General features: G+C 40.3%; 1 protein-coding gene and 1 pseudogene across 3 annotated transcripts in view; one reads left to right on the top strand and one right to left on the bottom strand.

Moving 5' to 3' along the window:
- The window catches only part of HECW1 (HECT, C2 and WW domain containing E3 ubiquitin protein ligase 1), a 460,654-nt gene that overhangs the window by 35,104 nt on the left and 402,402 nt on the right, over positions 1 to 23,148 (top strand). The window lies entirely within an intron of this gene.
- LOC122905597 lies at positions 15,199 to 15,370 on the bottom strand (annotated as a pseudogene).

The raw sequence follows: 23,148 nt of genomic DNA on the forward strand, positions 1-23,148 counted from the left end.
CTTATAATTCCTCAGTCTGGGCACACTCCTGGCTAAGACAGTATGCATGCCCTTGGGGGAGAGGGAGGTTTTGGTTCTGTCCCCAAAAGCCCGGCACATGGAGTGACCTCACTCTCCCCACTGAGGACTGTGGAGGACTTGCTCAAACACCTTGTTGCACATCGTTCTTAGCCTAAGAGACAAACTACCACATCCTTCACGCTTAGATCAATGGGTATGAGTCTCCAGGTCGAGGCAGGATTTCAGGATGTCATGCAGTGTTTTTAGCCAAGATCTCGTCATACAGAAACAGAGTACATGAAACATTTTCTGAAAAATATATGGTCTGTCCAGTACTCTTTACATGTTACCACCAGGGCAAAACAGAACAGAAGTAAATTGGGTCTACCAGTTTGGATCCTTTGTAGACTTGTTCTCGTTTTGGGTTTTGTCCCAACGTTACACTATGGGCTGCTATGAGAACTAGCTGCCCTGAAACCACACTTGGATTTATCCTTTGGGGCCTTCATGGTAGAAGACGTGGTCCTCTCCATCACCCTGTGTCTCTTTTATGCTGGCCTTAGGAAGAATTCTCACCAGATTTGTAGGCCAGCAGAAACTTCCCCAGGGTGGTTGGTGGTTAGTTTTTATCTCGTGGGCACTGTTTCTTCTACATATGGTATTTCTGTCTTTGGTTTGGGTGTTAGGAAGCTCAGAGGCAAATCCATAGGCCACTTACAGTAAAATCTTTGCCTCTTACTAAATTATACCATCCTGCTTCCAATTTTTGCTTTGTCCTGATTTCCTTTTCCATTCAATTTTCCAGTTTTGTGTTTAGGGTTTCTCTACCTCTGCACTGTTGATGTTCTGGGCCACATAATCCTTTCTTGTGGGGATCTGCCCTATGCTTTGTAGTATATTACCAGCATCCCTGCTTCTGCCACTGGTAGCAGCACCTCTTAAGCCCAGTTGTAAAAGACAAATATCTCTCCAGACATTTCCAGATGTTGCCTGGAAAGCAAAATCACTCCTTGGATGAGAGTCATCACAAAAATATTTTTGGCTATATGGCAATGTATAACATTTTAAATTAACAATAAATAACAAATGAAGAAGGCTTAATGGGTAAAGAAATGGGGAGTGGGACATTTGCATATAGACCTAATATAAAGAGCCTAGAGCCTTTCTGAGTTGCCCATCACTGCAACTGGTCTGAACCCCTGTAAGTATATTCACCTGGTGATTCTAAAGCAGCATTTAGTCCATGGAAGTTGTCATGTTTTTAAAGAGAGAAGTTTCTGAAGCAGAGAAATGGAGGGCGTGTAATGGCCCAGCCTTCTTTGGGTCCGCCCACTCCACTGCGACAAACAAGACAAGGGAGGTGTATCAGCTGCCATCATTCGCAGGGCACTGGTCAAGCCCCATGTCCGCACACAGGCAGGCTTTCCACTGCTTCCACTATCCGGTACGGTACCATTCATAATTCAGAACACGTGGAGATGGAAAATGAAGACAAAGAACATGAGTAGATCATAGTGATCATAAATGGGGACCTAAGAATTGGGTTATTTGGCACCTTGGGGGGCCTTATTGTTTCTAAAGACGATCTTAAGGCTGCGTTATGTGCTAGTACAATTGTGTACGCCTTGAGCAACTTGCCCCTGGCCCACAGTGGGTAATGGACATTTTGTACTTTTAAAATATTCTGTGAAAGACGATTAAAGTTGTCTGTCTTCCAAGGAAATCTTTCTAAGCTTTCAAAGCCAGAGCTAAAGAATAATAGGCAGTGCCCAGGCAAGCATTTTCATGTGCCTGTTCTGATTTTTTTAAGGGCAGTAGGGATTTAATCATGCAAGTGTGTGTTGTGTGTGTTTGTGTGCTTTAACAACACCTCAGCCTAAAACATATTTCTTTAGAGTAAATAACTGAGTTTTACACTGTTTTCTGCCTATTGAGATAGTGACATAGAGCACATTTTGACCTTTGCTTGAAGAAATGCGATTTTCATTTTGCTTTCAGGGCACATTCCTTTGCAATGGAAGCATGATGTAGTTTTTCTTTTGTTCTTGCAGAATAGCTGAGATAAAGGTGTGGAGAAATATTTAGAAGCATTTTTAAAAAGCAGGGTTATAAAACTCAGTTCTACATTCTTCATGACTTGGGTTTCCACAGCTTGCTGACATCTGTCTGTGGACTTGTATCAAGGGTAAGCAAAGAGTCGTTCAGAAAACAATGAGTTACTTTAGTTTAAAATCAGGTGTGTCTTGTTTTTTGTTTTGTCAGAAAGCAAGTGTGACTCTCCCGCTGCTGACCCAGAGTTCCCCCATGGTGGCCCTTGTTGGAGCTGTCTCAGGATGTGATTATTAGGAGGGTTTGGGCTGGGAAGGGACCGCCCGCTGGCCATAGTACTCTTTCCAAAACTGTGTTAAAGTTGGTTAACATATCCTTCAATTTGCACATGTTGAAACTGAAGTTCAGAGAGGTTAACAAATAAATAATACAAACTAATAGTCCAATTAAAAAAGGGCAAAAGACCTCAATAGCCATTTTTCCAAAGAAGACATATGAACCATGAGAGACTATGGACTCTGAAAAACAATCTGAGAGGTTTGAAGTGGCAGGGGGGTGGGAGGTTGGGGTACCAGGTGGTGTGTATTATAGAGGGCACGGCTTGCATGGAGCACTGGGTGTGGTGAAAAAATAATGAATAATGTTTTTCTGAAAATAAATAAATTGGAAAAAAAAGACATATGAATGACCAATGCACATGAAATAATGTTCAACATCAGTCATCATCAGAGAAAGTCAAATTAAAACCACAATGAGATATCCCTTGACATATCTGTCAGAGTGGCAAAAATTAAAAAAAAAATACAAGAAATAACAAGTGTTGGTGAAGATGGGGAGAAAGAGGAGCCTTTGTGCATCGTTGGTGGGAATGCAAATTGGTGCAGCTTCTCTGGAAACATGGACAGTTCTCAAAAAAAAAAAAAGAATTATCATCATATGATCCATCAATTCCACTACTGAGTATTTACCCATAGATTCTGAAAACACTGTTTCAAAAAGTTAATGTGCCCTTATCTTTACTGCAGCATTACTTAGTATAGCTGAGTTATGGAAGCAGCTGAAGCATTAACCAATACATGAATGGATAAAGAAGATATGATGTATATATACAATGGAATATTATTCAGTCATTAAAAAGATGAAATCTTGCCATTCAGGACAACATGGATGGACCTAGAGGGGATAATGCTAAGTTAAATATGGCAGTCGGAGAAAGACAAATAACCAAATGATTTCATTCGTATGTGGAACTTAAGAAATAAAACAAATGAACAAGGAGAAAAAGCAGACTCTTAAGTACAGAAGACAAACTAGCCACTACCAGAGTGGAGGCAGTTGGGGGGGTGGATGAAGTAGGTGAAGGGGATTAGGAGTACATCCATTGTGATGAGCACTCAGTAATGTATGGAATTCTTAGATCACTATATTATACACCTGAATCTAATATAACACTGTATGTTAATTATACTTGATTTTTTTAAAAAGGATGAAAATATATATACACACTCACACACATATATATATATCTCATATAAACAGTGTTAAATATTTAAATTAAATTCAGCTCTGACTTTAGCCTGTGTGCCTTTGGTTTCTTTTGGGAGTGAATCAAGAAAGAAGAGGAACATGAATTGGGAGTCAGGAGACAGATTGTAGACTGGCCCTGCTGCTAACTCCAAGTGTGTCTTCAGTTGTTAAATCAATAAATACGGAGCTAAAATGAGCTTTGAAGCACATAAATCAGGAATCTTATTCTAAATGCAGAGTTGATTCAACAGGTCCCGGGTGGAAACTGAGATTCTGCATTTCTAACGAGCTCTCCGGTAATGCCAGTGCTGCTGGCATCTGAGGTCTCAGAAAACCCTGACGTCTCCTCCAGCTCTGGGATTGAGGGGGTCTTGAATACAGAGGGACAGCTTGCCCTTAGAGAATAATTCCAGTTGGTAATTAGAGAAGAAATAAGGAAATAGAAACTCACCATTAGAATGCCCCTTTGTGGTAATCGTTTCAGGTAATCTCTGTGGATGGACGCTACATTTAGAAGGTAAAAGTTTGAGGAAAAACATCATATTTTCATCATATCAAAGCTTTTTCCTCCCAAGAATTTATTGATTACAGAGGAAAAATAATAAGTTCATAACAGGCATGACCTTCACCAAGTGGTTGCAGTTGGTACTACCAGTGATGTTGCATTTTGATATGTACTTCCCTATAAGATGCACTAAGAGGGGTGTATGGTTTCTGTGTACACTGGTGTAAAACATGCAACTTCCATCTAATGAAAATGTACTAGATGAACCCACACTGAGGGATATTCTACAAAATACGTGACCAAAACTCTTTATTTAAAAAGTGTCATGATCATGAAAGACAAGGAAAGACTGAGAAATTGTCACTGACTGGAGAACACCAAGGAGACATGACAAATACAATGGGGGAATCTTAGATTTTGGAACAGAAAAAGGACAGTAAAACATGCAATTGGAGTCTCTATACTATTACACAAACACTTAGTTTTCACAAATGCATCATGGTGGTGTAAGATTTTAACATTAGACAATGTTTGGTGGAAGGTAAACTAGAATTCTGTTCTATTTTTGCAACTTTCTGTAAGTCTAAATCATTTAAAACTAAAACATTTTTTTAAAAGTAAACACATGTATAGGTATATTCCTTCAAAACATTTCAGCCATTTTTATATGTAGAAACATATATACAATACAGTACTTTAGACTTCATACATCATGTTATGTCAATAATGATGGTCTTTTGCTTTTCCACTATTTATTTTCCACTTTTCCACTTTTCCTCTTTTTCCTCCACAGAAGCTAGAACTCAAGTAATTCGAAATTATTGTGGTGGTCTTAGATACCCTGGTAGAATTGCTGAGGTAGAATAAAAAATAATAACAAACATTTAGTGTGTTTACTGCTAACCAAGCACTGCGCTAAATGCTTTATTCTGCCCAATAACCTGTTATTATTGCTATTTATAGAAAAGCAAATATTTAGAGAAGTAAAATATCTCGCTTAAATTCAGAGTAATTTGTAAAGCAGGATTTGAACCAAGGTTCTGTAACTTTGGAACCTTAGCCTTTAGTTACAGTGCCCATAACTCTGCTCAGTAATAATAACAATTGATGTCAGATTTTTTAACATCAAAGGAAGGGTACCATCATTGAACCAACATTTTAAAGAGATCAGAATGACCAAGAAATCAAACCAGTGGGCTTGGGCTATAGCTGGCTTCTATCTGGGCAAAGGAAAGGAGGTCTCCACTGACTGTACTCACACAACAAATACAGAAAAGAGAAAGAAAAATCAGTTCAGGTGTTCCTCCTAGACTTCTGGGCACTCATAGCTCTGACTACACAGATGTCCCATTGGTCTCAAGGAGAGGCTGGAGGACCAAGTGGGATTGAAGGGCCAAAGACCTCAATAATTTGGACAGAATTCATAACTCAGCAGGGCCACCCATGTGCTTTCACCCGCGGGTGACACTCAGGGTAATAACGTTTATCTCACAGAATTATTTTAGGGTTTGCATGAGAGAACATTACATTACTTAGCACTGTGCCTGGCACACAGAAAGTGCTTAGTCAAACCTGTTCTTGTAAAAACAATTGATTTATATTTTCATTTGGTAAATATGGGCAAACAATGAAGACTCCTACCTGAAGACACTTTGCTCTATCAGATGAGATCCCATAACGGGGGTAAGATGTGACATGTTGAGGGAAAATGCGTCAAGTAGAATGAATCCTATAGAAAATAGAAGAGGCATTTAAATACACTCCAATTAGCTATCTCAAGGACAGTTGAGGGGGATATTGTGCCAAAAAAGTAGGCTGCTATGAAGAAGGAAATTGAAAATTTGCTTGCCGACAGCCCCACCAATACTGGCAACAAATACCAATTAAACACTGCTAGGAATTGGGTTGGGGATTTAGAATCTAATTCAAGGAATTTTCACAGAACATAGAGTGAAAATGTAAATAAGTAGGCATTATAAAAAATAAATGACTCAGAGGCTAGATCTAACATACAGCATATCCAACATACATTATTCTTCTCACTCACTCTAACTTGAAGAAAGTGGAGAAGTAGCATCATTTAAAGATACATAGATAGAAGGGGGGCGCCTGGGTGGCTCAGTGGGTTAAAGCTCTGCCTTCGGCTCCGGTCATGATCCCAGGGTACTGGGATCAAGCCCCACATTGCGGGGCGGGGGGGGGGGGGGGGGGGGGAGGGGTGTGTCTCTGCTCAGCAGGGAGCCTGCTTCCTCCTCTCTCTGACTGCCTCTCTGCCTACTTGTAATCTCTGTCTGTCAAATAAATAAAATCTTTCAAAAAAGAAAAAAGATATATAGAAGGAAAAAATTTTAAGATATCTAGAAGAAAAATTACCTGTGCTAAAGAAAGAGTTGAGGTTTCTGGTATAAAAGTCCCTCCTGAGGGGTGCCTGGGTGGCTCAGTCATTAAACGTCTTCCTTCAGGTTAGGTAGTGATCCCAGCCAGGGTCCTGGGATTGAGCCTCACATTGGGCTCCCTGCTCAGCAAGGGAGTCTTCTCCCTCACCCTCTGCCCTTCCCCCGATCTTGCCCTCTCTCTCTTACTACTCTCTCTCAAACAAATGAATAAAACCTTAAGAACAAAAGTTCTACTGAGCCCATATAGAATATTGAAAAAGATACACACATATACATATCCTAACAATATGTTATAATTTCATAGGAAAAGAAAAAAATTCATAAACATTTAAATTTTTAAAAAAGGTGGAAGAGACCAATAGTGTTATCAAATAGCTCATTTGCTTCACTAATTGCCTGGTGACAAAGGAACAACAATTAGCAGGACTGTGAGGTAAGAGTAGACATGTAGACATGTAGACAAAGCAGTATTTACACAGCCATACAGAAGAATATACTTTGTGACATGTCAGTATCATGGAATGTTCTATCAATCCAGTATTTCTGGAAAAATGTTTAAGGAAGTACACTATTTATTAAAATCCATCACAATGCAGAACCAACAAAAGGAAAGTCAGTGCATACACGGAACAGTATTAAACGTCAAAGCTACTAATCTCCTAGATTAGCCAAAATGTGTTTTAAAACATATATTTGGAGTAATTTTAATATAACTCTGATAAAAGACAGCCTAAAATAAGAGACATAAATGAACAGTATCATAATATTCTGGAACTAAAGTTCCAACTGGCTTAAAAAGAATTGTATGGTGGTGAAGTAAATATTTCATTTTTAATTTTAAGAGCTTTGTGTTACTCTTTTTCGCTTTTTTTTACAGACTCCTGGTTTCATGGATGAACTCTCATATGACATTCCTTTTTTCCCCTTGCTGTTAGTTTTCTTTTTCCTTGATGTCTTTTTCTTTCAAATTCTATTAACATGTCTGTTTATTTTAATCTCTTTATTTCCTCCTACAAGCTTGTCAGCAAATATATGGTCATCCTTGGTGGTCTGGTCATATTTAAGAATGAGGTTTAGTCTATCAATTTGGTGGGTCTTACTTCATTGAAAGAGCCCTCCAATCCTCATTTCTATAGGTGTTTTTCCTTGGGCTGGTCATTTTCTCCTGGAAAAGAAAGCTCCAGACTTCTGCCTGTGGGTTTGAGCTTGACTGCTAGAGTTCTGGGAGCTCTATCAGGCAGGGGTCAGCATAACTCAGTTCAGTGACATACCTCTCCCCTCATCTGTACTTGGTGCCTTGTAATCTGGAGCTTCTTTTAAAAACTTCCTCCTGAAGATAAACTTTCTACATATTGCTGTGGGGTGGGGGAAGAGGACGTGAAAGCCAACCTTCCCTATTGATACTGTCTCCTATTTTTGGCCCCCTCTTTTTTACTCTCTAGTTCTGGAACCTTCTGGGATTCTGTGATGTGAATTGCCTTGTTTCCTGCTGACTGCTGTCTCTTTGGGCTAGTTCTTTGACATCTGTTATTGTTGTTGTTGTTGTTTTAATAAATCATGTTCCCCTTTACCATCCATTGGTCAAAAATGGGTGTGTATATTATCTCTCATTCATTGTCATTATCTCTTGTATTTCCTTGTTCTTGTAACTTCATTGCTTCTAAAGTCTTCTGCGATCTCATCTGCTTGAAAGGAGAGAGCAGAGATAAGCACATGCATTCATTCCTTTTTTATGCTTTTCAGTGAACTTTGGGGAAACTGCCACAAAAGGTCTCTTTTCCCAAAAAGAAAATCCCTTTTGGATTTTGGCAGAAGTTACATTAAATCTGTACATTTCTTTGGAAAAAAAAAAAAAAGAATTTCTTTTTAATATTGAGTTTTCCTACCTGGGAACGAAGATGACTTGACATTCTGATCAAATGTCCTTGGCAGCATCTCAGTTTTCTCTGCCTGGGTTGAGCAGCTGACTGAGGGACAGTGGGGCATGGGAGGGCTTTGGAGAAAAATAAAGGTAGCTGGCCTGACTCTACTAGGGGTAGTGTGGCATCTTAGAGCTGACTCCATTACCTGAACTTGTTTTCCTCAGGTCCAGATGGGACATTAATAGCTACCTCCTGGAATTGTAGTGAGAATTAGAGTCTGTTTAAAGCACAGAAAACTGAGATTAAAAAAAAAAAATAATGGTCCTAGGGGTGCCTGGGTGGCCCAATCTTTAAGTGTCTGACTTTGGCTTGGGTCTTGATCCCAGCTTCCTTGGATCGAGCCCTGCATCAGGCTCTCCGCTGGGCAGGAAGCCTGCTTCTCCCTCTCCCACTCCCCCTGCTTGTGTTCCCTCTCTTGCTGTGTCTCTCTCTGTCAAATAAATAAATAAAATCTTTTTTAAAAAATGGTCCTTATTTACTGTTTCATTAGCATAGGATATTTCCAGGTACACCCCTATATATTTTGCTTTTTGCTATTAAGATAAATGAGATGTTTACTTTCAATATTTTCATGGTCTTTTAATCGTTTTTAAGAAAAGCAATTTCTCTTTGGAGAAGTATCGTTAATCCCGATATGTAAGTTGAATCACATCTCAATTCTGATAGTATTTTAGAAGCAGTTCTTGTGTTTGCCATCAGTGAGGAAATTTTAAGAGCTCCCTGTATTGGAGGACAGGAAGCAGGAGTGTTTAACCCAAGCTGTGGTGTTTCCTACTTGAGACTCAATCAGAGGCCAGGCCAGTCCTAGTGCGGTCTCTGTTCTTACAGCTTCTGTTATTGGTAGGTTCTAGGTGCATTTTTGGAGTAATGTTTCTTACATAGTGAAATAACAGTAATTCTCTGTGGAAATACTAGGGGTTGTCTTTTCATTTTCTTTTAAAAATCATTAACATGTGATACATGCAAAGAAGATATGTGACCTCAGAGCCAGAACATTACCGACCATGCTGAATCCACCTGGGTACTTCTCCCCAGTCCTCAAGTTTATATTTTACATGACCTGCAGAGGGTACAGAGTGTACCCCCAGCTTGTACCTTGCAGTACTTAGTGAGTCTGCATTTTCCTTTCAAAGCATGCTGTAAATCCAGGTACTTCTTCCCTCTTTCCCCCCTTTTTAAAAAAAGATTTTATTTATTTATTTGACAGACAGAGATCACAAGTAGGCAGAGAGGCAGGCAGAGGGAGAGAGAGAAGCAGGCTCTCTGCTGAGCAGGGACCCCAATGCAGGGCTTGGTTCCAGGACCCTGGAATCATGACCTGAGCCAAAGGCAGCCACTTAACCAGCTGAGCCCCCCAGGCACCTCTGGATCCATGCACTTCTTGAAGAACAGTCTGTGGGTGACTGGTTACCTTGCAACATAACCTTCAAGATAACAAACCTGTCCTTTGCTCTACCAAATGAGATCACAGATAGGAAAGTCCTTAGAAATTATAAAACTGCATATGAGTGTAAATGTCTCTATGGAAATGCTAGATACTGCTATCAAATTTAACAACTCTTTCAGATATCCTCGAGGAAGTAAAATTGTTTTAAACAAACAATAAACAGAGCCTACACCAAGAGGGTTAGGATCCATGGCAACAAAGTGGGAAGAACAATGGAGACTTTGGGGACAATAATGGCTTAGAGCTTGTCAAACACATTTTCTGGATGAATAAAACATGAAAAGAAGAGCACACATAGAAAAGCAGAGAATGAAATCAGTGAACATGGAAAAGCAATGTATATGACAGGAAATTTGAGCTTGGAGATGCCTGGGTGGCTCAGTCAGTTAGGTGTCTGCCTTAGGCTCAGGTCATGATCCCAGGATCCTGGGATTGAGTCCATCACTGGGCTCTTTGCTCAGTGGAGAGCCTGCTTCTCCCTCTCCTGGTGCCCTCTCTGTCTCTCTCTGACAAATAAATAAATAAACTCTTAAAAAAGTTTAAAAAAAAAAAAGAAATGAGCTTGTTAAAAATGACTATGCAGTGTTTATGGAAATTATATTTTACTTTGGTAAAAGAATTATAAATATGTATATTTTTAAATACTTTGTATAGTAAACATGTGAAAATCAGTTTAAACATGCTATTTGATAGACTTAACTACATATACATTCTTGTATTCAGCAAGCATTAAATTGTTGTTTTGGTCTTTCACTACTATAACACCTCTAAATAAAAACTGGCAAGGGGGCCTGAGTGGCTCAGTGGGTTAAAGCCTCTGCCTTCAGCTCAGGTCCTGATCCCAGGGTCCTGGGATCCAGCCCCACATCGGGCTCTCCGCTCAGCAGGGAGCCTGTCTCCCTCCCTCCCGCCCCCCGCCTGCCTCTCTGCCTACTTGTGATCTCTGTCTGTCAAATAAATAAATAAAATCTTTAAAAAAAATAGACTCAAAATGGATGAAGGACCTCAATGTGAGAAAGGAATCCATCAAAATCCTTGGGGAGAACACAGGCAGCAACCTCTTTGACCTCAGCCGCAGCAACTTCTTCATAGGAATATCACCAAAGGCAAGGGAAGCAAGGGCAAAAATGAACTATTGGGACTTCATCAAGATGAAAAGCTTTTGTGCAGCAAAGGAAACAGTTAACAAAACCAAAAGACAACTGACAGAATGGGAGAAGATATTTGCAAACAACATTAGATAAAGGGCTAGTATCCAAAATCTATAAAGAGCTTAGCAAACTCAACACCCAAAGAACAAAGAATCCCATCAAGAAATGAGCAGAGGACATGAACAGACATTTCTGCAAAGAAGACATCCAGATGGCCAACAGACACATGAAAAAGTGATCCACATCACTCAGCATTAGGAAAATACAAATCAAAACCACAATGAGATACCACCTCACACCTGTCAGAATGGCTAAAATTAACAAGTCAGGAAATGACAGATGCTGGTGAGGAGGCAGAGAAAGGGGAACCCTCCTACTCTGTTGGTGGGAATGCAGGCTGGTGCAACCACTCTGGAAAACAGCATGGAGGTTCCTCAAAAAGTTGAAAATAGAGCTACCCTATGACCCAGCAATTGCAGTACTGGGTATTTACCCTAAAGATATGAACATAGTGATCCAAAGGGGCACGTGCACCCGAATGGTTATAGCAGCAGTGTCCACAATAGCCAAACTATGGAAAGAACCTAGATGTCCATCAACAGCTGAATGGATAAAGAAGAAGTGGTATATATACACAATGAAATACTATGCAGCCATCAAAAGAAATGAAATCTTGCCATTTGCGACAATGTGGATGGAACTAGAAGGTTTTATGCTTAGCTAAATGAGTCAGTTGGAGAAAGACAACTATCATATGATCTTCCTGATATGAGGAAGTGGAGATGCAACATGGGGTGTTTGGAGGGTAGGAAAAGAATAAATGAAACGAGATGGGATCGGGAGGGAGACAAACTATAAGAGACTCTAAATCTTACAAAACGAACTGAAGGTTGCCCGGGGTGAGATGGGGAGGGAGAGGGAGAGGGTGGTGGGGTTATAGACATTGGGGAAGGTATGTGTTATGGTGAGTGCTGTGAAATCTGTAAACCTGGCGATTCACAGACCTGTACCCCTGGAGCTAATAATATATGTTCATAAAAAAATTAAAAAATTATTTTAAAAAAACTGGCAAGCATTTATCATTGGATACAAGGATGCCTACTTTATGGAATGCATTTGGTAGAAACCCTTGCTGTGCTCAGATGGGCCCTGCCATCCTTGTATGCCCAGCACAATCTCACAGGTGTAATAGTGAATTTGTGAATGATCAGGAAAATCATATGTTCAGTGTCTTTGATTCGTGGATGAAGCCATTTGAAGTGGCAAGGAACTCCATGTCACTTGTCCCTTTCTTGTTTAAGTGTTTAAAACAGTAAATCCAGAAGGAATCCTATGACAGCTAGACAGGAAGAAAATTAGCAGCTGCAGTTAAGTACTAAGGACATTTAATTAGGGAACATAAATTACACCAATTCTGAACTCTCATGAAAAAGATAGCTGATTTTTAAAAATTACTTTTTAGCACAATTATAAAAGGAACACATGATAACAAAAGTCTAATATATGAAAAACTACCATACAAAGAAAAAATTATTCATTATAACACTCTTATAACATTTTGGTGTACTTTCTTTTAGCCTGAGGGCAGAATCTATATCTTCGTCATCTTCATGCTTCCAGAGTCTCTTAGGAAACTGGGTCAGAGCAGGCCCTGCATAGATGTACACTAAATCAAGTGAATTAATTATGGGATGTCTTCAAGCCATTCTTTCTTCTCTCACCTTTCTTCTCGGTCATTGTTAATCAATGATTATTGCTTTCATCTTTGTACCTATGGAAAGGTGAAACTATTGAATAAACCGTATAATAAGTATGAATTTGCCACACATAAGGAGATAAAATGAATAGATATTTCAACAGTGATACAACTGTAATGTCAAGGAGATACATAAAGCCATCTTTTTCTGTGTTTCTTTCAATTATTATCAAGAAAAAGAAACTGACATAGCAGACCACCATCAGTGAGGAAATATATCTAATGAGTACTAATAACTGTATGATTCCTTCTTTAAACCTTTTGGCAGTCCTTCAGATGGCCATCGTATTTCATCTTCTAGGTGGTATAGGAAGGACTGTACTTTCCTGCACGTCGAAGTTAGGCATGGTCATGTCACTTCGAGTGGCCAATGGAATAAGGGTGCAAGTAAAAATGTCTTATCTCTAGGTTAAGATTTATGAGGCTATTTATTTAGCACACTATCTTTCTACACAGAGGTGATCCAGACAGCATGTGTTAAGCTGAAACTACCATCAGTGTCTATTCCTGATAAACAGACCTCTACTACTGACCAAGGTTTGGGAGGTAGTGTGATTCAGAAAAGAAATTTTCATTGGATTAAGCCCATGAGATCTAGGCTGATTATTTGCTATCACAGTTTAATTTAGCCTGTCCTGACTGATGCATTCCCATTCATGAAACTGGGCATTTTTCTAGTCATTGTGGAAACCAATACTAATAAAATACGCATCTTTATTTCAGAGGAGTTTCCCTCCAAATGAGAGGGTCAGGTGCACAAAAAGTACCACTCAGCGTATAAATTTAATAAACACAATAAAGTATAATAAGTCAAACACTTATAGGATAGATTAAAAGTTGTGGGAGGTATTGCTTCAGGTACGGTGGTTTGAATTAAAAAGCTGTAAACTCCAATGATTTCACGGTTAAAAATGAATTCTTTCCAGTAGCTTTTCTCAAACACTCAGAAAATACTTTATCAGCAGATTCATTCTTCTGGCTGTATTATTTAAGACTAGAGTATTTAAGGGGCGCCTGGGTGGCTCAGTGGGTTAGGCCACTGCCTTCGGCTCAGGTCATGATCTCAGGGTCTTGAGATCGAGTCCCGCATCGGGCTCTCTGCTCAGCGGGGAGCCTGCTGCTTCTCTCTCTCTCTCTGCCTGCCTCTCTGCCTACTTGTGATCTCTCTCTGTCAAATAAATAAAATCTTTAAAAAAAAAAAAAAGACTAGAGTATTTAAAATGTTTCCATATTTGCTATACAAATCTTCTCCGAGTAGACTATTAAATTATAATTTACAATAATACATTTAAATATTACTAAATATATTATTCTAAAGAAATTACAATAATTAGGTCAATAATAATAATTCATGTGAGACCATGGCTTCCCTCTTAGGTAATAACCTGCTGTGTGATATTGTGTAGTGAATCTTTCTGTCACAGGGTTTATTTTTCTAGGGATTAAATTGATATGTTCTTTTCAAAATCAAATTGATTCACATCTGCAGAAATATAGAGTTCAGATTTCGGTCTTAGTCTGCACTGAGTCTTTGCTCCCCCACTGATATGAAGTCCGAGACTAGTACCTTTCATGTACCAGAGCTTTAGTTTTCTTAGCTATACAGTGGAAGTAATGAACTCTCATCTTTGAAGCTTCTTGTGAGCACTAAGTCAGGAAGCGCTTTGTGCCCGGGCTGTATTAATAGTGTTCCCTTAAGAAATGTTTATTAGGCAATATTAATTATATTGTTAGCCACTACATTTACCCCTTCTTTGGCTACATTGTTTCCAAAATGTTTTAAAGTTAAAAGGCAATACATGTTGACCAAATATGGGTGATTATTTTTTTTTTAAGATTTTATTTACTTATTTGAGAGAGAGATAGAGAGAGAATGAAAGAGAGCAGGCGTGAGAGGGGAAGGTCAGAGGGAGAAGCAGACCCCCTGCCGAGCATGGAGCTCAATACAGGACTTGATCCCGGGACTCCAGGATCATGACCCAAGCTGAAGGCAATTGCTCAACCAACTGAGCCACCCAGGTACCCAATATGGGTGATTATTATGAAAAATAAACAATTAAGATATGAGGAAAATATAGCAGTTTTCTAATTTTGAGATTCTTTTATTCATGATTTGGTGAGTGGTTCCTTAACTTTTCATCTTACATGGTTATTGAATAACTTTTAGAAAATATAGGTAAGTAGAAAGAATCAAGTAACAAAGAGAAGCAAAAAGAACCAAGTTATAAGAACTTACCCATTATTTCAAAATCTAGAAGTAACTACTATTAATACTTTGGTAGGTGTCCTGCAAGTAGTTTTTTATGTGTATATGTGTGCATGTAAACAAACTATGTATGATATACACTTTTTAATGAAAAAGGGATTATATTCTGCTTTTTAAAAATACGATCCTTCTTGGGGCACCTGGCTGGCTCGATTGGAAGAACATGAGACCCGATCTCAGGTTCATGAGCTCAAGCCCCACTTTGGGTGTAGAGATTACCAAAAATGAATAAGTAAACTTAAACATTTTTTAAAAATCAAAATGTGGTATTTCATAAACACCTTGCATATGAACATCATTCCCCACAATCTTTTTCTATGCTTGATCTTAGCCAAAAGGCCGAGAAGCGATACAATCTTTTTCTATGGCTACAAGTGCTGTGTACATTCCTCTGCCCCTCCAAACCTTCCTGCCCTTTCATCCTGCCTGTACCCAGGGCTTGTCTGGAGTGGGCTACAGGGCACAAAAGAGACTCCTCTGCTCTCCGGGTTCATTCAGTGAGGAGCACCAGAAGAGAGCAGAGAGGGGAAGCAGAGCTAGGCAAGGGTATTTATTCTATTCCTGCTACCTTGTGGGACTACTGGGGGGGTTGGGGCTCTGGTCAGGCAGTCCCTTCCTGGGATAATAATGCACCCCCACTGTTACAGTCTGAGAATCCCGTACCACCCTTGTAGTTTACTTACCTTTGTAAAATTCATAAAATTACCTTACCTTTTTAAAAATTATTCAAACCATTCAGTTTGAGTGTCCTGTCTCTTTCCTCCTAGGACCCTGATTCATATAGTAAATGAGAGTTTATCAAACTATAGTGTGCCTCAGAATCACCTGGAATGTTTCCTTTTTTTTTCTTCAAATTTTGATTTAAATTCTAGTTAGTTAATATGTAGTGTAATATATTGCTTTCAGGAGTAGAATTCGGTGATTCATCATTTACATATAACACCCAGTGCTCATCACTGGGTGCCCTCCTTAATGCTCTTCACCCATCTAGCCCATCCCCAGCCACCTCCCTCCATAAACCCTCAGTTTGTTCTCTGTTGTTGAGAGTCCCTTATGGTTTGCTACCTGGAACATTTCTTAAAACAGATTGCTGGGCATGACCTTAGGGGAATTTGTGATTCAGTAAGTCTGGGAAAGGTGAGAGTCTGTGTTCTTAACAAGTTCCTAGATGATGTTGGAACTGCTTGTTTAAGGACCATACATTGAGAATCAGTGCTTTAAACATTCATTACATTGTACAAGTGTGATAGTTTATTTAACCTTCCATCTCCCCCTAACACAAGTAACTTTGACATTGATGTCTTTCTAGCTAAATCTTTACATACAGATTTGTTAGTTTCATTCAAAAAATTTCCTGAAAGTAGAACTTGGGTGCATGTATATGCAAAGTTTTAAGGTTTTTGATCTTTATTGCCAGATTAAATTAGAAATTCCATTAGAAAGTTTTTATAAATTTATAATTTCAACAAATATGAAAATCAGCACTTCTGTTATCTCTACAAATGTAGTGTCGCATTTTATCGTTTATTAAAATCTTTGCCAATTGATAAATGAGAAAATGCAACTGTTGTTTTCCTTTGAGCTATTTTGATAACTGGTAAGATGAAGCAGCTTCATATATGCTTTTGTCTGTCTGCACTTCCTGATTTTTGGAGACCTTTGCCCATTGTCTACGTGTCTACTTGTTTGTTTTATAATCTGAGATATTTTTTATTTGTAAGCAACACCAACTTTTGTCTTTTATGCATTTTCAGTATTTCCCCCAGTTTCTTGTTGGTTCTTGGATTTTATGATTATTTTTCAGACAAAGCATTTCTTGTTCTTTCTGTAGTCGGAGCCTTCAGTCCCTCACCTTATGGTCTCAGGTTTTAGCCCATATGGTTAGAAAAAGAAAAGCCACCTTTACTCCCAACAGGATGTAACTCTCTACCCATTAGTATTACTTTAATGAATTTCTTTTTCATGTTTCAGTGTTTAAACTTTAATTTTGTAAGATAAAGGTATAGTTTTCCTCCATAAATCTCTTAGAACAACTCTTGAGGGATTCGTCCATTCCCCGTTATTCAGAAATACCACTTCTATCAATCACAGAGTCTTACATGTATTATTAGGGTTTATTTTTAGAACTTCTTTTTGTTCCATTGATCTGTCAACCTCTGTACAGGACAACACTGTTAATTACTGAACATTTAAAATGCTTTTAATGCATCTCATTGGTTTTCTTTAATTCCCCCAAAATTTCTTTAGCAATTATAATGGCTACTTCCACATAAGATGCCATTTTGTCTGTTACCTCAGACCAATAAAATTTTGTCAAATTTTACATCAGCGACCTTTAACTATTTTTTCCATGAATTTCAGTGTTTCAGAATGTTCTGGCCCACCTCTCTGTCCCTTTTCCCATTTAATTTGTTTTGTTTTTCCCTTACTCAATTTAATTATCTTATTTAATTTTTAGAACTTATCTCTCCTTCATTTCTATACCTTCTTTCTCCCTCTGAATCACCAGGTTTCTCGAGGGGATGTGGGTGCCGGGTGTGTGTGTCCTTAGGCTGAAGGGACTGGCAGGACCGTGACTGTGTGAGGCCCAGTGCAGGCGTCTCTCTTGTGAGGTCCAGGTGGATCTGTGGGTCCTGACTGGGAATAAGTGACAGAATAATTTCAGTGTCACTTTTCTGAAAGGAATCCCTTTGGCATGTTACTATGGTACTGTACTTATAGATGACCTTTTTTTTTTATTGCTGTTGATAGAATTATTTTCTCTTTATTCTGTTTAATGACATTCATATCCCTAAGTTTTGAGCTTGACCTGTGAATGAGAAGGGCTGGTGGAGAGAAGGTAGGCTCAACACCATCAGATGTGTTGAGGTCAAGTTGGGGGCATGGAGAAAAGAACAGGTAGCACTTGCTTTCCTTGGGCTTTTGCCTGGTTCATTGTGCTCAGCTGGGCACGCCCTGTTGAAACTCAGCCCATCCACCCCAGGCACTCTCTGTACCCCTTTCCTGCTTTACAGCATTCTATTTCATTGTACCTGTCATCAGTGCATCATACTGATGTCCTGATGTACATCAGTACAGATGTACATCATACTGATGATAGTACAACATACAGATGATGTATATCATACTGATGATAGTACATCATACTGATGTACTATATATTTTATTTATTTTGTATATTGGCTGTGTCGTCAATGATATAGTTTATTGTTTGTGTCCTCTACAAGAATGAAAGCTGCTGAGCTTTCCTTCTCTGTGCCTCCTCTGTGCAAATAAAACAATGTTTGGCTCCTATTAGATGGGCTCAAAAATATTTGACTTCATGACTGAAAGCCTGGATCCCCTTCCTCCTGGATGTTCCCTGCATCCCCACACACCCCTCCCTCCCACACACCCTTCCTTAGGCTGAGACTTAATCAGCTTTCAGGACCCAGCTCATGGGTCATCCTACCAGAAAGCCCTCCTTGTGAATCCCCTCCTCAGATATCACATTGTAACCCTGTGAGCCGCACAGCAGAGGACCTGTCTGCTCACTGCCTGCCTCCCACCGTGTGACATGTGCCTGGCCCGGCTGTCAGAGCATTCTCGCTCCTGGGTTTCTAGATCCTTGTCACTACAGGGCCTGGCTCATAGCACAGAGCTGGAGACTATCTGTCAAGAGAAGAAATGCAAGAGTTGTGTCAAGCTCTTAAATAAGAACGAACACTAGTGGCGAGATATATTTTGTTTTGCTCTGGCTAAGAAAGGTATTTCAATAAAGCTTTCAGTAATGCAGGCTTGTGAGGTAGTAAACTCCCTGTTCCTGGAAGTATTCAAGCACAGGCTGAATAATAACTGTCAGTGGGTACTGAGAAGGTGATTACCGCTTTCATTATGTTGGAGGGTGAACTAGACGACGGCTGGGGTCTCTGTATCACTAAGATTCAATGATTCTATTAGTCTTGGCTAATTAAGCTTATGTGTTAAATTTTTTCCTTTCATTTTTTTCCTTGCCCTATTTCCCTTTGTTTGTTTCTACACTTAGTTTGTCTGTCATGTTACTTGTGTGCATTTGTGTCCTCGAAATTATGAGTACAGCTATAATCCATCTCCTGTTAATTCCTTGGGAAATGCTGGTGCTTTTCATCATCTTTCTCCTTTGGCAGCCCATTTGTCTTTCTCAAATATGCAAATGTGATGGAAACATCTGTCACTTGCTCTGTGATGTCTCTTTCTTCATAAATGATGGAGGAAGAAAAAAATGATTGCATGTTATTAATACCGTAAACAGTTGGATCTCCACTTCAGCGAACATCAAGATTTATAGATTAGGACATTTACCTGACTATTGAATCACTTGTTGCTACACTTTCTCTCATTTTGCTTTAGCAAACAAACTGAAATTTAAAAAGAAATTAAAAAATAAGTAGGAGATCATTTAAAACTTATAAGCATATTAGTTTCCTAAGGCTGCCATAACAAATTAACAGGGGCTTGGCAGCTTAATATGGCAGGAATTTATTCTGGAGGCCAGAAGTCTGAAATCAAGAGGTTGCAGAGCTGTGCTCCCTCCAGAGGCTCTGGGAGAATTGGTTCCTTCCCTCTTCTAGCTTCTGGTGGCTCCAGGCCTTTGTTGGCTGGTGGCTTCACAGATTTGACCTGTGTCTCCAAGGCCGTGTGCCTTCTTCTCTCTGGGTCTTTCCTCCATTTGTTTCTTATAAGGATACTTGTCACTGGAGTTAGGGCCTGCCTGGACAGTCCAGGATGATCGCCTCATCTCAAGTTCTTTGACTTACTTACATGTGCACCCATTTTCCAAACAGAGTCACATTCACAGATCCCATGGATTGGAATGTGGACATCTCTTTTGGAGGGGCAGCCATTCACGCCACTCCAAGTAGTAAGCCGGGAGAGGTGATTGGGAGAAAAGAAGACTGAACAAGGTCTCACATGGAGAGCCCAGGGGTGCCACTGCCACTGTGTGCTGTGTTAGTGCTATCTACAAACAAAGGTCCCATATCACTATAATAATTACAAATAGTCGTAGCAGCCCTAATTTATAGAGCACTTGTTATGTTCTGGGCACTATTCTAACTGACTTTACAAGATCATCTTGGCTTATTTTTTCAACAAGTCTGTGAGGAGGCAACTATTCTCGTTATTTTACAGATGAAGAAAATGGGTGTTAGAGAGTTAAGGAACTTGCTTAAGGTGACACGAGCTGTAGGGGGAAGGGTCACTTATGTGTGTTACCACGTGTGCGACCATGACCGTTATGCTCACTGAACAGAAGCAACCCAGCCTCAGCCCCTGTACCCTGACCAGCAAAGGCAGGAGAGAGGACTGGAAGTGCAGTGGTACAGACGAGTTGGAGCGAGTCTCAGAAGTCTTTTGCTGTGCCTGTCTGTGCCAAGGGCTCCCAGTGAAAACAGCCAGCCCGGTTTCCCGGAACAGTTTCCCTCTACTGCCAAGCTACTGGAGAAGGGAATGCAAACTCCACCACATTTCTTCTTGGGGAGGGTCGTACACCATGCAGGGAAAGGAGAACCTGGTTAGGGCTGATCAGCTTGCACGTGGGTGTGCCTGCCCACTACACCATGCGCGCACGCACACACACACACATCTTCCATTCCTGTCTGTATGCCAGCCACCTCCCTTGTTCTGTCTAGAAGGTGCTGTGAAGAGTAGGGTCGAAGGCAGGTTCTGCTTCTGTCTGTGTTCCTATACCACCAGGACCAAGCTTCAGAACTTCCACTGGAAAGTCCAGGCCACAGTCCAGTCACCCAGGGAACCCGCTAGGGTCACCCACACCCCCCACATGCTTCTGGCTTTCTTCTTCTCCCTGAAGGGGAGGCTGCAGATCAGGCTGGGCGATGACAATCAGGTTGGGGGAGCCTACATCTCTTCCCGGTGGGTAGGAGACACGGAAGCAGGGGGAAAGAATGGGAAGAAGGCTGCTCCATTGCCATTCGTTATTTATTGTGTGTTTTTTTAATTTGTTTATGCTTCAGTTACTTAAGAAAAGGAACCAAGCCAGCTTACAAAAGGTACATAAACAACAAAACAGGAAAATACATTTCTGAGCTGGAGGTGAAGTTCTGTGAGGCAGATTGAGCTGAGGGGGCCGTGGATCCTCCCCCCCAGCCCCACCCCTGCCATGCACCATGGCTACAACCTTGACCTAGCTCAGGTCTCCAGGAATGACTAAGGAGGGGCAGCGCAGGGCAAGTGGGCAGAGACTCTACTTTCCAGAATTAGAGGAGATGCCAAGTGTGGCAGAGCACTTAACTGGCACATTATTTAGAATATCGTCACGCAGGCCACATGTCATCACAACAGCTCATTGATCAGGGAAGTCTCTTAGGAGTGAAGAGCCCTGGTGTGGGCAGAAGGAAGAATAGGTCCCTCCCCTCTGTGAGTCTGGGAATATACCTGCCTTTATTCTTAACTGTTCCCCTCCCTTAGAACCTTTCCACTTTTTGAGAAATGCCTTAACTTCGTTTAGGTGGAAGTTCAGTTTTAATGGTAAGGGCTTTTCAGTCCCTCAGTAATGAATAATGAAAATGAAAGATTTTAGTTTTTCCCTGGCAGGTATTTCACGTGTGACTACAGTGCATTATGGAACTATCTGTGTTTATTGTGTATATATGTGTGTGTGTGTGTGTGTTTTCTTTCCTGTTTTCAAAGGTTTGTGTGTCCACAGCTGGAGTTTTCTAAAACACATTAGTAGCCACTTACATGAAATTTCTTTCCTTTTCTTTCTTTCTTTTATTTTTATTTATTTATTTGTTTGTTTGTTTATTTATTTATTTTTGAGAGAAAAGAGGGTGAGCAGGAGTGGGGCAGAAGAAGAGGGAGAAAAAGACTTTTTCTTTTTTAAAAGAATTTATTTATTTATTTAACAGAGATTGAGAAAGCACAAGCAGGGGGAGTGGCAGGCAGAGGGAGAGGGAGAAGCAGACTCCCCACTAAACAGGGAGTCCGATGTGGGGCTCTAGCCCAGGATCCTGGTTCATGACCTGAGCCAGAGGCAGCCACTTAAGCTTAAGCGACTGAGCCACCTAGGTGCCCCATCCTTACTGAAATTTCTAGTTATAGTGTACTCTGTGTGAATTACATTTGAGCATATATCATAAAGTGAGAAAATAATGTCAAGGAAATGGGTTTCGCGGGTGTGTGTGTGATTGGATATGGTCTCCTCTGACAGTCAGTCTTCTTTCACTCATCATAAGTCATTAATACCAACTCAATAGATTATCCATAAAGGTGTAAGATGTTTGGGGCGTGCCTGGGTGGCCCAGTCAGTTGAGTGGCCGGCTCTTGACTTTGGCCCAGATCTTGATCGCAGGGTCCTGAGACTGAGCCCCACCTTCGCTCCTGGCTGAGTGAGCCTGCCTAAGATTCTCTCTTTCTCTCTCTCCCCCTCCTGGTGCCCCTCCCCACTCCATGCACACACACACCCCTTAAAAAAAAGTGCAAGACATGTGAAGTTTGGATTACTTTGGGGACATTAGAGTGTTTTTATTTTTACTCTTTGTGCATTTGAAAAGGACAGGGGTATCCTTCTTTGCATTTATTTGGGGCTTTTTGTCCATAGACAGACATTGTGAATGCAGTGTAATTATTTAACTTTTTTGGCAATGGTCTCCCTATCAATCAGCCATGCCAGCAGTTATGAAAGCATGCCATGAGCTTTACAGTCAGACAAATAAAGTTAGAGGCTATGTCCATCAATCAGTCACGCCAGAGGTAAGAAAGCATGCTACAAGGCATCGGCATGTGCTGAGATTCTAGGGAGACCTCCCTTCTAACTCCTTTCTCATTCACTCATTCATTCAATTATTCAGCCGGTGCTTATAAGCACCCCCACGTGGTTCAAGCAGTTATAGCCATTGCGTCAAAAAGATGAGTGGGACATGGTCAAAACCCTTACAGTCTGGTGAAGGAGACTGACAAATCAGAAGGATTTAATATGGTAAACGTTAAGTTAGAAGCTGCCTTGGATAAAGTGTTATCTAGTTCTAGAAGAAACACTTAATCAACAGCAAGGCAGAGATGAGTGGGGGAAGGCTGCCTGGAAAAGCTGACCTCTGAGCCAAATTTCTATTATTATTGATCCTTTTAGAAAGAATAGTGATTAGTCACATTTA

The sequence above is a fragment of the Neovison vison genome, chromosome 4 (genome assembly GCF_020171115.1).
Source record: "Neovison vison isolate M4711 chromosome 4, ASM_NN_V1, whole genome shotgun sequence".
NCBI classification, from domain to species: Eukaryota; Metazoa; Chordata; class Mammalia; order Carnivora; family Mustelidae; genus Neogale; species Neogale vison.